Raw genomic sequence first — 13,048 nt, 5'->3', positions numbered from 1 at the left:
TTTGATATTATTAGCAATCAAGGTTATTCTTTTTGATCTTTTTAGTATTGATGATGAGTATTAGAATTTTTATGTTGGAAGTTCCCATTGTGGCTCAACGGTTTACAAATGTGACTAGTATCTATGAGGATGTGGGTTCGATCCCTGGCCTCGATCAGTGGATTAGGGATCTGGCATTGCCATGAGCCAGTAGTATAAGCTGGCAGCTGTAGCTCCGATTTGACCCTAGCCTGGGAACCTCCATATGCCGCGGTAGTGGCCCTAAAAAGCAAAAAAAAAAAAAAAAAAAAAAAAAAAATTTGTGTTGTTGGTTACATTTGATCTTCAGTGCTGAGCTTTCTAAATATTGTCATGGTCAGCATCATGTATTTATCGGTACCTGTGAATTGTGGTGATTAACCAGCCATTGACTAAAAAGCAAAAAATCCATTATAACACCCATAGTTCCTAGAGTTTACACCCTCATTTTCATGGGGCCCCATTGAGTGTTGGTTGTCCAGGCTGTGGTGGAATTGGAGCAGGTGAGCAAAGATGAATGAGACATTTCTCTTGCCCTTCAAGACAGTTGTTGGATCAAGCTTCGTCGAAAGATGGATTGCTGGTCTACACAGAATAGATCAGTGGTTGCCAGAGGTGGCAGGTCGGGTGTGGAGGGTGTGTGAAGTGGGTGTGAAGGGTCAAGCCGTACAGACTTCCAGGTATAAGATAAATGAGTCCTAGGGATGTAACATGCAGCGTGGTGACCCTAGTTCATAATACGTATTGCGTATTTGAAAGTTGCTTAGGGGGTCAATCTTAACATTTCTCATCACAAGCAAAAATTCTTTGCAACTTTGTATGATGGATGTTAATTAGACTTACTGTGGGCATCATTCTGCAGTATATACAGATATCGAATCGTTTTGCGGTACTTCTGAAACGGATATGTTACATGTCAATTATACTTCAATAAAAAACAAATAAATAGGAGAGCAAAGAGGCCGCAGGTAACTCAGCTCTCCATGATGTGAGCCGAATGCATTGAGTGGAGAGGTTTGCTTGGTTTTCAGAAGCAAACTCAAGGTTATGTCTTTATACCCATAAATTCTCCCTCTCCTCATTCTGTCTTATTTTCTCTCCCTCTCTCGGGCCTTTATTTAAAAAAATAAAGATATATATATATATATAAATTTGGAAACATTAAATAATAAGGAAAGTCTTATTTATTTATTTATATATATATATATTTATTTATTTATTTTTAGGGCTGCACCTAAGGCATATGGAAGTTCCCAGGCTAGGGATCGAATCAAGCTTAGCCACTGGCCTACCCCACAGCCACAGCAACACCAGATCCAAGCTGGGTCTGCGACCTACACCACAGCTCACGGCAACACTGGATCCTTAAGCCACTGATAGAGGCCAGGGGTGGAACCCAAATCCTCATGGATACTGGTTGGGTTCATTTCCGCTGCACCACAATGGGAATTCCTTATCCATACAATTTGATTAAAGTATTTTTTAAAAAAGTTTGTCCTGCCTCTTTTACCATGAAATCAGACCTTCCCAGGACTTTGCCAGCTTCCTGTTGCAAACTTTTCTTGGTTTCTGTCAGTGCAGACTTCAACTGAGAAAGTACATTATTAACTGCCTTTTTTACAGCCAACTCTCTGCTCCACCCATAGCATCTCTTCTGTTTCTTCTTTCTAAGGGGACGGAAGGGAGAGAGGGAGGGAGAAGAAGTGGGGGAGAGGTCGAGAGAGGTCGAGAGAGGTCAAGAGAGCACGTGATTGATTATAAGGCTAAATATATAAACCCAATGGAGTATCTTTTTTTCTCACTAAAATGTACTTTTCCAATTTATCCTCCTTTGGAAGATAAAAGAAGGCTCTATTGTCTATTTCTTATTATAAAAGAAACATGTACAAGAAATAAGAAAACTGAAATGGACTTTGCATCATTCCTCATTCCTACACTGACAACCAGTGTTTACATTTTGTGATATTTTCTTACAGATAATTTTCTTTGCGTGACAGTGCGTGCATGTACACACACACTGTTTTTGGAAAGAAGAACACATTCATTTGCTGTCTGCTTATTTGCTTTTTTTTTTCCACTTAATGTATCACTGTGTTGATAAATATAAACACAGTATTGTTTTAATGACTATATAGTGTTCCACTGAACCAATGAACTGTAATTTATTTAATCAGTATGCTATTGTTCAGCAGTTATCTCCTTTCTTTTTCCCTTCTTGTGTCTCTTTAGACATAATTTCAAACATCATGATAACTTCATCTTTGTATCTCTTCTGGTGATCTGTTGGGGTTGAATTTCCAGGTATGGAATTTACTGGATCAATGTTTTTGAAGGTTTTCATGAAAAATTAAAATATATCATCATTTTGTCCTTAACTGCCTTCCAATTTTCATTCAAGATAGCCAGTTTATCTTTGGAACTGTGCCTTGTCCCTCCTTCCATCAGGTTTTGGCCAGATGCTTTTAACTAGATCCGACTTGAAATTGACATATACTTCTTAGCCACATCTTTAACAATCTGAAACATTTAGGGATCTCCTTGAGGAGAAGAGTAGGGTCATTAACAGTTTCCAGAAAAAGGACGGCACCAGTCTCTTTAAGCAGAAGGTGTTTAAAGTGGCTTCCTTACGATATTGTGTTTATACTTCAAAGTATGGTAAATGTAGTGGTTTCATTTATCACTGAGCTTGCACATGAGAGTAAAAGTAAGGTGACCACAGAAGGGTGGGAAATGAACAGGTGCTTGCTGCTTTCATGGTCCCTATCACGTCATTAGGGTTTAGTGACCTTTCTCCCACTTGATGTTAAGCAAAGAACAGCACATTCCAGAAGATTATGACCCCAAGTCCATTTCCATTTCCTCTTAAATTATTTTGCCTTCGCAGTTCAGTATCCCGAAAGTAGACAGTTAGGTTTCTTTTATCGTGGACTTTTTATGAGGTCAGAATTATTCCAGGAGAATGGGACAGAGGGTTTTCCAGAAAAGACAAATATTTTGAAAACCTATCAGGGATGCTTTAGAGATGATCATTTAATTTTGACACAAAAGCATCGTAGTCGTAATTGTTTTCCACAAGGATCTTGTGTATAAAACTGCATGCAGCAAGTAAATGGGAAGAAGTAGGACATGTCAGCCGGGGAAAGTTGTGTGGCTTTTGGTGAGAAATATAAGAAGGATCTGCATTTCAAAAAGACACTCTTGCAGTTCCTGTTGTGGCTCAGCAGGTTAAGGATACAACGTTGTCTCTGTGAGAATGTGGGTTCCATCCCTGGCCTTGCTCAGTGGGTTAAGGGTCCAGTGTTGCTGTGAGCCATGGTGTAGGTAACAGATGTGGCTGGGATCCAGTGTTGCCATAGCTGAGGCATAGGTCTCAGCTGCAGCTCCCATTTGACCCCTGCCCTGGAAACGTCCAAATGCCACAGGTGCAGCAGTTAAAAACAAACAAAACAAAACAAAATAAAAACAAAAAGACGCTCTTGCTGTCTCCTCTCTAGTGTCCTCTCTGACATTTGGGTGTTGAATGCCATGATATTTTTGGTATTCACATGCATCCTTAAGCACAGTGCTCTCTTGGCTGTCCTGTTTTAATGCTGTGATTGTGTTTGACCTACAAAAGTTATATTTGCTTTGTAGACAAATGGAAAGTCTCCTTAAATAAATACACTGACAGATACTGTTTGGCTACATCACTAGTAACAGCCTCCGGACCAAGATCATGTTCAAAACTGGATGGATATCATCTGCTCATCCATTCACAGCCCTGTTTATCGTTAATAACCATTTGTGGTTAGTTCCTATGTGTAGGACACTGTGTTCAGGACAGTGGATACAAAGAAACAGAAGATCCCAGCTCCTGACTTTGAGAGGTTTTAGCTTCCTGGAAGGAAGGACATACTCTATACTCATCATGTAACCCAAATAAATTTTGTTGTCCTGTGGTTCAGTCTTGTTCCAAAAGTCACATTCATATAAACACAGTCCATTAGCCAAAAAATGAATTAAAAACACTTAAAATCCTCATTTAATTTTTGGGAGGGAATATGAACAGGAGTAGGTAAAATATATTTTTCTTGCGCAGCAAAATCTTACCCATCTTATCTCCTCCTCACTGCGCTCTTAGTAGTCTCCATGTGTTTGGCACTTTGTGAAATTCTTTCTCCCACTCTCAACATTTGCTCCCTCAAATCTTAGCCCAACATCCAGCCTTCGAGGCTTTTCCTTCCTTTCTTTTCCTGTCATTGCAGCTCTTTATTTGGCCTCCCTGTTGCTTGTTTTTAGTTCTTCTGACTGTTCTGCCCATTACCTAGATTCTTGATTCAAAGAATTTGCCTGGGAACTGACCCAAGGAGTAAGAGTCCTTCCTCATGAGAAGTGGAAGTAAGAGGACGGTTATAAATATCCATATAATAAGTAATTGTTTCTCCTGTTAGATATTAATGATTTTGAGATGATGTTGCACGTAACGTGGTAAATAGGAAGATAAAGGAGTGTATCTTAAATATCAGATAAATTACACAGTCAACATTAGGGCTACATGAATGCAGAATGGAAGTCATCACCACGGGGCCAGAGTCCAAATGAGAGGGAAGGACCTTCAGGATGAGAGGAGTGGTGTCAGCGATGCTGGGGGAGGGAGGATGCATGTCTTTCCAAATAATAGATCAGTTAGGCTGGAGCAGCAGATTTCAATAACTAAACCATGGTAATGAGGGAACAGAGAGGATGCAGAAGCTAGGCTGTGAAGGTGGGTTGCCTGTTGTGCTAAGGGGTTTATATTTAGCTGGTAGGTGGTGGTGACCACTGTTTTTCAGCAGAAGTACAGGTTGTGACCATGCTGGTGGGATAATATGCTGAGAACAGGGGAGTAGCTTTTGATGGTGAAAATGAAGGGTCAACATCAGCCATCCTGGAAATTTAATCATACAGATCTGCAAGAGAATGATGGCCCTTGGAAACATTTGGTTTGGCCTTGTTTTGTATTTTATGCATCTGACCTTGTTTCACAGAACACATTGTTGAGATGTATAGATGCACACACCCCTACGTCCATCCATCATACTACCTAGATATGCACAGAGGTGCACATAGGTTCATATAAGACACACACTGTTGTGTGTGCCCATACATGGATGCTCATTTGTGTATATACACATACACAGATGCACATCTGTACATAGGTTTTCACATTCAGAGAGGCACACATATGACTATTAAAGGACCTGATAGATGGATAACCAGCAGAGGTACAGCTTGGAGTGTGTGAGAGGGAGCATGTAGGGATACATAACACTGAGCAATTAGTTTGGAAAGAAACAGAGTTTTCAGGGTTGGAAACAATGCTGGTATTTATATGGGGAATATAGTACACAATATTCATGAATCAAAACCATCAGCAAATGGATGAATTCATTTTGTATTAGGGTGATAGTGGTATTTTAAGAAGGATTTCCTGGGCTTCTACAAACAAGCCTGATTCCAAAGCTGGAATTTCACACTGAGGAGCCCCGTCTCCCCCTGGGATGCAGGCAGCCCCTCAACCCAGGCAGGGCTACCATTACCATTAGCAATGGTGCTGGAGAAGTGGAGGCCCATGTGATCTGTTCAATCGTCCTTTCTTTGTTTCAGAAGTGAACAGGTTCCCTTTATTCTGCTTTGTTTTGAACCTCTGCCTTACACACTGTGACTCCTGTTAGATTTTCCTGGTGAAGTCAGGCTGTACAAACATCGTCGGATTGGGATTTTTTGAACAGTAAAGGTTATATGAGAGATGGAACGAATGTTTAATTTGCTGTATTGACTGCTACAGAAAGAATCGACTCTCAGATAGTATTCCCAGGACTTTTGTAATGACTGAAGCATAAATAAAATCTGTTCTGGGACAGATAAAGGAAACCTTTTTCAGCCCACTGAGCTGATGGTCACGTTGAGCTAAAGAATTTAATTTCAGGAAAGGGCCGATTTGGAACAGGGACAATCTGTAATTTATTCTTTCTTGCTTAGCCCTGAAGCAGGATTGGTGCTATTGTTTGTAGTCTGGAGCAGGGTATGGTTTATAATGAGGCCTTAAATTAGTTTGGGGCTGTGTGTTCATGCAGCTCCTGGCTGAGGATAAAGCCACGTAGCTCTGTGGTCAGCACTGTTATTGATCCCTACATCCTCTGAGGCTGTGAGCTGGAGCAGGAGATCAGGGAAATTGGCCCCTGACCCTACCAATTTTCTTTTCAGGTTCTTTGTTTCTCTTTCCCGCTTAATCCTTCTTGTATCCAGTATTTACTGGAACTGTGCTCAGTTCACTTGTCCTCTTTTCCTCCTTCTTTTCTCCCCCAAATACTTATTAAGCACCTGCTGAATTAGGTACCTGCTTGGCACTGGCAATGAACAAACCCAAAATCTCTGCCCTTTTGCATTTTATGTGTAAACAGGGTGCTTCTTTTTTTAAAAAGAAATGATTTGACAAAGAAATAGAAAATCACAACTGTGATTAGCACACTGTGTTACAACTGTTGTTGATGATAAAAATATGACCTAACCATGAGGCAGTGGGAGCACTACTTTGAGGAAGGATGATTGGGCTGAGATATTAACTAGGCAGTGGGGAAACCCTTCCAGGCAGAAAGCAGGAACATCATGTGCAAAGGCCCTGTGGCTAGAAGAGTGCATAACATCAGAGGAACTGCAGCAAGGCTGTGAAACTGGAGCTCAGAGAGCAAGGGCGAGAGAAGCAGAGATGGGGTGGAGAGGGAGGCTGGGTCAGATGGGCTCTCAGGCTGGGCCGTGGAGGCCACATTAAGATCCTAGTGGCACAGCAAAGGAAACCAAAAAGAAAACAAAAAAGACAACTTACAGAATGGGAGAAAATTGTTTCAAATGATGCAACTGACAAGGGCTTAATCTCTAGAATATACAAGCAACATATACAACTCAACAGCAAAGAAGCCAACAGCCCAATTGAAAAATGGGAAAAAGACCCGAATAGACATTTTTCCAAGGAAGACGTACTGATGGCCAACAAGCACATGGAAGAATGCTCGACATCACTGATTATTAGAGAAATGCAAATAAAAACTACCACGAGATACCACCTTACACCAGTCAGAATGGCCATCATTAATAGTCCACAAGTAACAAATGCTGGAGGGGGTGTGGAGAAAAGGGACCCCTCCTGCACTGTTGGTGGGAATGTAAGCTGGTACAACCACTATGGAGAACAGAATGGAGGTACATTAGAAATCTATACATAGAACTACCATATGACCCAACAATCCCACTCTTGGGCATATATCCTGATGAAACTGTCCTTAAAAAAGACATGCACCTGCATGTTCATTGCAGCTCTATTCACAATAGCCAAGACATGGAAACAACCCAAATGTCCATTAACAGATGATTGGATTAGGAAGATGTGGTATATATACACAATGGAATACTACTCAGCCATAAAAAAGAACGAAATAACACCATTTGCAGCAACATGGATGGACCTAGAGACTCTCATACTGAGTGAAGGAAGTCAGAAAGAGAAAGACAAATACCGTATGCTATCAATTATATCTGGAATCTAATATACAGCACAAATGAACCTTTCCACAGAAAAGAAAATCGTGGACTTGGAGAATAGACCTGTGGTTGCCAAGGGGGAGGAGGAGGGAGTGCGGTAGTTGGGGAGCTTGGGGTTGATAGATACAAACTATTGCCTTTGGAATGGATTAGCAATGCGGTCATGCTGTGTAGCACTGGGAACTATGTCTAGTCACTTATGATGGAGCCTGATAATGTGAGAAAATAGAATGTGTACATGTATGTGTAACTGGGTCACCATGCTGTACAGTAGAAAAAAAATTGTATTGGGGAAATAACTATTAAAAAATAACAACAACAACAGCAACAACAACAAAAGATCCTAGTGGCGGTGAGGAGTCATTGATGGGAAGAAGCTGCTCAATATGTTCATCCTGTGCAAGGTCTTTACTGAAATACATACATTTTAACTTGGCAGAAGAAAAGTCATTCTTAAGGCAGCATCTTCCACACCTGGCAGTCAGACATCTGGGCGGGGGGGTAAACCCGCAGGTGTCTTTGACCACATCCTCAGAGATTCTGATTCATTTGGTCAGAATAGAGCCAGATAACAGTTTATTAAATAAATAAACTGTAGGTAATTCTGATTCCAGGCATTTGTGAGCCAGATAGGAGAGGAGCCTAGTGGCGGAGACCTTCCTGGAGCTCCAGAAAGTAGAGCAGCTAGTAAGGCTGCCTCTGAGCGTCTTGAGGACTGCGGGTGTGACTCTTGTGATGAGAATGCCAGATGAGCCAGAAATAGCCCAACCAAACAGGCTGAATCTGAGTCATCCTCTCCATACTTCCCATTTTTTTTTCTTCCAAATCATGGAGCATCACTGGGGCTTCACTGAACTACACTGGCTGGTTCTGTTTTTAGTGCAATAAATACCTGCACTGAAACATAAAGTTGCTATGCGTAATTCAAGAAGCAAGTGCATCTCAAATTAGAAGTCTCACCAGATACTTGTAAATTCAGGTGACATCTTCCACGTGACCTTGAAGCCACGAGATAGTTTTATCGGGGGGCCCCTTAAATGTGGGATTTTTGAATCAAAAGAGCAAAGAGAGGTAATAGAACAAAGGCAGTTGAAAGATTGTTTTCACGACAGCCAGGAAGGTAAACATGTCAATCAACAGCTTTTCATGTTAGCATCTTTGAAGGCCCAAGTCCCTGACTCCCTAATGGTATAAAGTCGTCTGCAACCCAATTAGCTGTGCATTTAGAATCTCCAATTATCCTCACGTGGACACAGAGAAGTGATTGCTTACTTTGGTATTCGAGGTAATGCCATTAATCAGGATGCATTCACTGGGTATAAATGACTGGACATGGTGGGCAATTTTATATGAGTTCTACAGCAATTTAGCAATTGATTTACTAGTGTTTGATAAGTTGAAACTACTAATGGGAGACTAAGTGATACAATTCTGATTATGAAGAGGTCATCAAATAGATATTGAAAAAGATTAAATAAATGAGAATTATTTATATTCTTCATATAAATATTTGTATATTCTGTGTGAGCCAACAAAATTTTAAAGGAAAGCACAACTTAACTTTCATGTTCTACCAATGGGGGTATTCAGGGACTGGAGTTTAAAAATGTGTCTAATTAAGAACTGGTTTTCATATGTGCTGAGGTTTTTTGGTTTTTTGCTAAATAGAGATTACTCAATGCCAAAAATAGGAGAGATTTGACTTAGTTGTAAGTTTTGCTTTGAAAAAGGATTTTATAATTTGAATATTTTATACCACTATGCCAATATATTGGCCAGTGTATCTTGTATTAATTGTTGGTTATTCTTTTTTTTTTTTTTCTTTCTTCTTTTTGTGGGAGGGCCACCTTGTGGCATACAGAGTTCCCAGGCCATGGATCAGATGTGAACTGCGGTTTTGACCCATGTTGAAGCTTTGGCAATGCCAGATCCTTTAACCCACTGTGCTAGGCTGGGTATCAAACCTATGTCCTGGTGCTGCAGAGACCCCTTGTGCCACAGCAAGAATTCCTGCTGGTTATACTTTTTAAAAAAATTTTTTTAATCCTATTAATTGTAGCTGTATCTCTTTTATTTACTCATTACATATTTATTTTACAACTTTAATTAAAAGTTAGAGCCTAGCTTTTTAAAGTAGAACCTAGGCATAAATTGTTTGAAATGGCAGATGTCATATTATTATGAATGTACTTTTATTTGGACATTATCTTAAAATTCTAACAATAATTTTTATTTTGTTTTTAGAAGATTGTACTTTTCAAAGAATTTGTCCATTTCTTCTAGGTTTTCTGTTTTATTAGCGTATAGTTGCGTATAGTAGTCTCATATGATCCTTTGTATTTCTGTGATGTCCATCGTTACTTCTCATTTTTCATTTCTAATTTTATTGATTTGAGTCCTCTCTCTTTTTTTCGTGATAAGTCTGGCTAAGGGTTTATCAATTTTGTTGATCTTTTCAAAGAACCAGCTTTTCGTTTCATTGATTTTTTTCTATGGTTTTCTTCTATTTCATTGACTTCTGCTCTGATCTTTATGATTTTCTTTCTTCTACTTACTTTAAGTCTTGTCTATTCTCTCTCTATCTGCTTTAGATGTAAAGTTAGCTTGTTTATTTGAGCTTTTTCTTGTTTCCTGAGGTGGGCTTGTATTGCTATAAACTTTCCTCTTAGAACAGCTTTTGCTGCATCCCATAGGTTTTGGAGTGTAGTATCTTTGTTGTCATTTGCTTCTAGATATTTTTTAATTTCTTCTTTGATTTCTTCAGTGATCCTTTGGTTGTTTAGTAGCATGTTATTGAGTCTCCACGTGTTTGTGTTTTTTGCAGTTTTTTTCTTGTTGTTGATTTCCAGTTGTATAGTGTTGTTGTCGGAAAAGATGCTTGCTATAGTTTCAATTTTCTTAAAGTTACTGAAGTTGGATTTGTAGCCCAGGATGTGATCCATCTTAGAGAATGTTCCATGTGCACTTGAGAAGAAAGTGTATTCTGTTGCTTTTGGATAGGATATCCTATAAATATCTATTAAGTCCATCTGGTTTAATGCTTCATTCAGGGCCTGTGTTTCCTTATTGATTTTCTGTCTGGATGCTCTGTCCACTGTTGTAAGTGGGGTGTTAAAGTCCCCCACTATGATTGTGTTATTGTCGATTTCTCCTTTTAAGGTTGTTAGCAGTTGCCTTATATATTGTGGTAAACCTATGTTGGGTGTGTAGATATTTAAAATTGTTATATCTTCTTCTTGGATTGACCCTTTGATCATTAGGTAGTGACCTTCTTTGTCCCTTAAGATATTCTTTATTTTAAAGTCTCTTTTGTCTGATATGAGTATTGCTACTCCAGCTTTCTTTTGATTCCCATTTGCATGGAGTATTTTCTTCCATCCTCTCACTTTCAATTTGTATGTGTCCCTAGAAGTGAAGTGGGTCTCTTGAAGACAGCATATATATGGATCTTGTTTTTGTATCCATTCAGCCAGTCTGTGTCATTTGGTTGGGGGGTTTAGTCCATTAACATTTAAGGTGGAGTTCCTGTCATGGCTCAGTGGTTAACAAATCTGACTAGGAACCATGAGGTTGAGGTTCAATCCTGGGCCTCACTCAGTGGGTTAAGGTTCTGGTGTTGCTGTGAGCTGTGGTGTAGGTTGCAGACACAGCTTTGATCCTGCATTGCTGTGGCTGTGGTGTAGGCTGGTAGCTACAGCTCTGATTATACCCCTAGCCTGGGAACCTCCATATGTGTGGGAGCAGCCCTAGAAAAGGCAAAAAGGCAAAAAGACAAAAAAAAAAAAAAAAACAAAACACAACAACAACAAAAAAACCAAAAAAAAAAAAAAAAAAAACCCCACAAAATTTCTAGGGGTTCCCTTTGTGGCTCAGTAGAACCCAATCTGACTAGCATCCACCAGGATGCATGAGGGTCCCTGGCCTTGCTCAGTAGGTTAAGGATCTGGTGTTGCTGTGATCTATGTTATCGGTTGCAGATGCAACTCAGATCTGATGTTGTGGTGGCTGTGGAATAGGCCAACGGCTGCAGCTCCAATTTGACCTCTAGCCTGGGAATTTCCTTATGCCATGGGTACAGCCTAAAGACAAAAAAAAAAAAAAAAAAAAATTAACGTAATTATCGTTTTGTATGTTCTTATTGCCATTTTATTAATTGCTTTGGATTTGTTTTTGATGCTCTTTTTTCTTCTCTTCTTCTCTCCTCTTGTGGTTTGATGACTATCCTTAGTGTTGTATTTTAGTTGATTTTTCTTATTTGTTTGTGTATCAATTGTAGATTTGGGGTTTGCTGTTATTCTGAAGTTTTGATATAAGACTATATATATGAGATTGTTTTAAGTTGTTGGTCTCTTAATTGCAAGTGCATCTCCAGTGTCCTGCATTTGTACCCTCCTCTTCTAATGATTTCTGATTTTGATGGCATAATTGTGTGTGGATGATTTTGTATCTTTACTCTATATGTACCTTTACTGGTGAGCTTTGTCATTTGTGGGATTTTTGTTTCTGGTTGCGGCCTTTTCTTTTCTGCCTAGAGAAGTTCCTTTAGTATTTGTTATAAAGCTGGTTTAGTGTTGCTGAATTCTCTTAGCTTTTGCTTATCTGTGAATCTTTTGTTTTCTCCTTCATATCTGAATGAGAGCCTTGCTGGGTAAAGGAAAGGTTTTTCCTTTCACCACGTTAAGTATATCATGCCACTCCCTTCTGGCCTTCAGTGTATCTGCTAAAAAATCTGCCGATAGCCTTATCGGGGTTCCCTTGTATGTTGTTTCTTTTCCCTAGCTGCTTTCAAGATTTTCTCTTTGTCTTTAATGTTGGTCAGTTTGATTAATATGTGTCTTGTGGTGTTCCTCCTTGGGTTTATTTCACATGGTACTTGTTGCACTTACTGGATTTGAGTGTGTGGTTCCTTTCCCATGTTGGGGAAGTTTTTGGCTATTACCTCTTGGAATATTTTTTCTGTCCCCTTCTCTCTCTCTTCTCCTTCTGGCACCCCTATAATATGGATATTGGTGCATTTAATGTTGTCCTAGTGTTCTCTGAGACTCTCTTCATTTGTTTTCAATCTTTTTTCTGTTTTCTGTTCTGCATCCGTAATTTCCACTAATCTGTCCTCCACCTCACTTATTCATTATTCTGCCTCCTGTATTCTGCTGTTGGCTGCTTCTAATGAATTTTTTATTTCAGTTATTGTATTTTGTATCTCTGCTTGCTTAAGTTTTATATCTTGTATCTCTTTGCTCAGTGTTTCCTGTAAATTATCCATCTTTGCCTCCAGTTTATTTCCAATGTCTTGCATCATCTTCAGCATCAACAGTCTGAAGTCTTTTTCCTGAAGGCTGAGAATCTCCTCATTGCTTAGATGATTTTCTGGGTTTTTCTCTTTCTCCCTCATCTGAGTTATGGTTCTCTGTCTTTTCATTTTTATAGGTTTTTGGTGTGGTGACCTTTTGACAGATAATAGCGTTGTAGCCTC

General features: G+C 39.5%; 1 protein-coding gene across 2 annotated transcripts in view; it reads left to right on the top strand.

The window, feature by feature from the left end:
* DNER (delta/notch like EGF repeat containing) overlaps positions 1-13,048 on the top strand; it is a 337,447-nt gene that overhangs the window by 141,294 nt on the left and 183,105 nt on the right. The gene's annotated exons all lie outside the window — the stretch shown is intronic.

Source organism: Sus scrofa, chromosome 15 (assembly GCF_054392235.1).
Source record: "Sus scrofa isolate SSC_HxYL_T2T_F1_AM1 chromosome 15, Sscrofa_HxYL_maternal_Yorkshire_Landrace_v2.0, whole genome shotgun sequence".
Taxonomy (NCBI): domain Eukaryota; kingdom Metazoa; phylum Chordata; class Mammalia; order Artiodactyla; family Suidae; genus Sus; species Sus scrofa.
The sequence above is the reverse complement of the archived record's forward strand: the minus strand, read 5'-3'. Positions and strand labels throughout refer to the sequence as shown.